The following is a 4,224-nucleotide window of genomic DNA, read 5'->3' on the forward strand; positions in this document are numbered from 1 at the left end:
AGGGTTGAGTTTGCACAAAGACTCATGGGCTAAGGTAATAAGTGTTCTTAAGGAAAAGTTTGGGTTGGATTTGTCTCAAAAACAAATGAAAAACGCTTATGATAATGTTAAAGCCAAATACATAGGATGGGTGTATTTGAAAAACAAAACCGACAACATATACAACCCTCAAACAAATACCTTTACCTTAACGAACGAGGAGTGGGAAGAACTTAAGAAGGTATGTTCATATATTTTTTATTTTTTAACATCTATCTCTACCTTAAGGTTCACCCCTAGTTTATTTTTTAACATCTACCATTACTTTTTAGGGGCATTCGAAAGCTGCATCCTTAAAAATAACTCCATTAGCATTTCCGGAACTTTGTGCACAACTGTTTGATGATAATATTGTCACTGGGAATCGCAAGTGGACCTCAACCCAAACATCAGTGGTTGGATCATCCTCTTGTCATCGGCTCCAATCGGTCCAACCAATGATGATTTTGGACAACATTTTACACGACACAAAAGATGACGCCAACACTAATCGTACTACCGGGCCTACTACCGAGCATACTCCCGAGCCTACCCCCAAAAGGGCTAAAACCTCAAAATCATCATCATCTGTTACTCTTGAGGATTTAGCACTTGAAATGCAAAATGCTTTGCGACATTTGACTAGAGAAAAAACTTCCAAAAAAACGTCCAACAGTTACAACAGTTGTTGACTGTTCTGAGAAGTTAAATTTGGTTGGGTTAGAGCCGAGAGGCCCTCTATATTTGGTTGCTTTTCATATTTTTGAAGTGTCCTCAGACATGAGAGAGGCGTGGATGGCATTGCCAAATATTCTCGACATGTTAAAAGGGTGGATCGAGTTGACGACTAAAAATTTAGGACTTATGAAGTAGTGAAGAACATGAGTTTTGTTGAAAATATTATTTGCTTTTGGTGTATGTTTTTTTTTGTTTTGTTGAAAACATTATTTGTTTTTAGTTACGTTGAAAACATTGTATGCTTTTTGGTTATGTTGAACACATTGTATGCTTTTTTATTGCTATGTGACATAGTTGTTTATGTTTTATGGTTGTTTTTTATGGCTATGTGACATGATTGTTTATGTTTTATTAAAAGGTTCATAATGAATAATGATGAGAAAATACTTATAGTAGTTGTTATGTACTTGTGTGTCCGCTTTTTTTGGAAGAGGGGTTTGAAACGAAAGCGAGACAATGATTCGGCAATGACGAGACATAAATACACGTTAGAGTTATTGCAAGGAAATCCCAAACAATCCGAATCCAGACATTCCGGGACATAACAAAAGGCTATGAAAGATTTTTAAAGGAGCGGTTGGTGCACTAGATGGGACCTTGATACATGTTATTCCTACTAGGCAACAAGATTTATATAGAGGAAGGGGAAAGGGTGATTGTTACCAAAACGTATTAGCAATTTGTGATTTTAACATGATTTTCACTTTTCTTGTGACGAAAGTATTAAAGACAAAACTAAAATGATCAAAGTATAAAAAACAAAAGTTTAGTTTTCAAATTGGGACCTTAGAGAAATTCCATGATTGTGGTTTAGGCTAAATTTGGATATGGTCCCTAGTTTCCTCACATCCAATGTATGTTATGTAAAATTATTAATTATCCAATTTATTAAAAATTTTGGAAGTTTAAAAAACTATTAATATGGAACAAATAAAACTGTAAGAGTAGAATATATAGGTGAAGAAGTTAGTTCACCGTGTTTACGTGAAGCAATACGTTGCTTTTAATGTACATGCATATCTAAAATAGTACATTTTTTTCGTGATCTTTTATATTTAGTGAATTTCGGGTTCGGAATTTTTAGGATCAGTACCGGTAGCATCCCTAGTTGATCCATAACGCATCATGATTGAGTAAAACACATTAGGGTATTTTCATTCGTAGTTTTATTTTAATTAATTTTGAAATTTATGTAGGTACTCTTATTTTTAAGCATAATTTAAATCGAGGTTATAATTTTATAAAATTCCGTAATTGTGTTCGTAAGCCTTGTTAGGTGAGGTTAAAACATTATTAATTTATTATTAAGGTCATATAAATACTTGATAGGGGGTGGGGGGTTAAATTGAACATTTGGTTGATACGTAGAGGGTGTAAAGTGAAAGTTGGTCCCCATCTGACCCACGCCTCCGGGTGGGTGTATTACAATTACAATTACAAACCCTAAAACCGGAAGAGATTGAAGACGAAGGTACGTAATTTATTTATTTATTTATTTATTTATTTATCCTATATGAATTGGAATTTGTTGGTCAATTATCGTATGTGTTTTCCTTGCAATTCACTCTTTCTTTCGATTAGGTTTTACTTTTGGCTTATTTGTTGTTATGGTCGTATGAATGAAAGTGCGTCTTTTTTGCTTTGATTCAATTACTTTTGGCTTATCTGTTAACGTTCACGTATGTATGTATGTACGTTTGCTGTGTTTTTCCTTGCAAATTTCTCCTTCGTTTAGGTAACTAATTTGATTCAATTATTTTTGAGAATTGAATTTGTGTTAATTTGTTCAATTACTTTTGGGATGCTTTAATATATGCTGCTGCATGTGTATTATGTATTATATTATTCATTTGGATTTTATTTGTTGAAACTGAATGAAGAATACTGTTTTTTTTTTTTTGAAAACGATTTACAATGATGTGGCAGGTAAGCGGGCAACAAGCTGCACCGCAACCCCCTTTTGGATAGCAAACTCAATCCTACTAAAAACAAAGTTTCGATTCTTATAGGCCGATACATTACTATGCACAACTTTCTGAACCCTATTCAAAAGGTCCACGGCATCCGGAGCTAAGAAACCAAAAGTGTCAAAGGCAAATGGGATAAACACATGTTGATTCTCCAAACAGGCTCTCTCGTGTTTAGCAACCTTGCCCGATGCCGCCTTCAATGCTGTCTGGCCTGCTACAAACCCATTGTCCCTAATCCCAACAAGAGGGGACACTCCTTGTGAGGTCGACACAAGCGTGTTTCCCCCTACCCACCCAAAAACAAGAATATCGGCCGGTCGTAATGTAGATCTTCCTTCTTGAGGATCCGTAAGAAAGTTTACAGGGGCTTCCTTTTTAACCGAAATTCCGGCTCGTTTAAGAACATCGCATAGAATATCCCTCACCAAATCATTCAGTATCCGGAAGATACTGAATTGATCGATGAATTATCATTCACTAGTACAAGCATTATATACACAGTAGGTTACAATGTAATAGGAGGATATACAAACAAAAATCACAGCAACCACTCCGATATTTGTTCTAGTCAATCGAAACTTATTCCTATAAATGAGCATTCTGTATTTAAGTGATATTCATGTGCTAATACTTACTTAAATCTCCTTGTCCTTCATTGGGTAAAAAGTCAATGGATGGAAACTCTCCCAAGCGCCCTCGCCCCAGCCCTTGCGTGGATGATGAGGATCAATCTGCAAAGTCAATGGGTGGAAGTGCTCCTCCTAGCCCCCCTTATTATGTGATTGACTCACGATCAGACTACTCATCCTCAACTGATCATGAGGATCAATCTGATAACGAAGAGACTCAATCTACATCACCAACTGATGGTAACCGCTCTCGTTTGTTTTTCCGTTGGGTTGGGTTGGGTTGTAAAACATATCAGTCGGTTTTGTACTGACCGATCATTAATCAAATGTGTCTCCAAACCTAATTAATCCCGCTTGTTTCATATTTTTTTTGCAGTGATAGGTGACCAAACGTACCCTCGCCCATCTGAGGAGCATGGTTGGACAAAGATTTCCAATACAATTGACCATGACCACGATTCTTCACCAGCACCACCACTTTCGGGTAATAATAATGTTTGCAGCTTGCTTATCATGATATTTGGAAACAAAACAAAACCAAATGTCACTTTGAAAATAAAGTAAGTGACAAAAGTTTTTCTAGTTTTTTATAACTTGATAGAATTCTTTAAAATATTAATTATCGAAAATCCTTTTTAAGGAAAGACTCTTACTTTCCCTACACTGTGGGATTACATTGATATCACTGACAAACAAATGGATAAATGGAATTACTTGTACCGCCTTGAGGGAGGTGTACTAGTTTGTGTCGGGAAACGTCCTCCTAGACCCATTAAGAGGGAGTTCGTGCCTCCTCGTCCAAATGCCATCACCTCTCGAAGGATAACCCGTACGTATTACTGTTCATTAATCAAGCTATGTTTGCGCAC

The 4,224-nt window shown here is 36.2% G+C and overlaps 1 long non-coding RNA gene across 1 annotated transcript; it reads left to right on the forward strand.

Moving 5' to 3' along the window:
* The first annotated feature begins 2,177 nt into the window (after positions 1 to 2,177).
* On the forward strand, positions 2,178 to 3,746 carry LOC143585711 (uncharacterized). Its single transcript, XR_013144581.1, has 3 exons — positions 2,178 to 2,231; positions 3,394 to 3,595; positions 3,732 to 3,746. It is a non-coding gene; the product is annotated as an uncharacterized LOC143585711 (long non-coding RNA).
* Positions 3,747 to 4,224: the final 478 nt, after the last annotated feature.

The sequence above is a fragment of the Bidens hawaiensis genome, unplaced genomic scaffold (assembly GCF_021521415.1).
Source record: "Bidens hawaiensis isolate Kalapana, Puna unplaced genomic scaffold, B.hawaiensis_p1.1 tig00001575_1, whole genome shotgun sequence".
Taxonomy (NCBI): Eukaryota; Viridiplantae; Streptophyta; class Magnoliopsida; order Asterales; family Asteraceae; genus Bidens; species Bidens hawaiensis.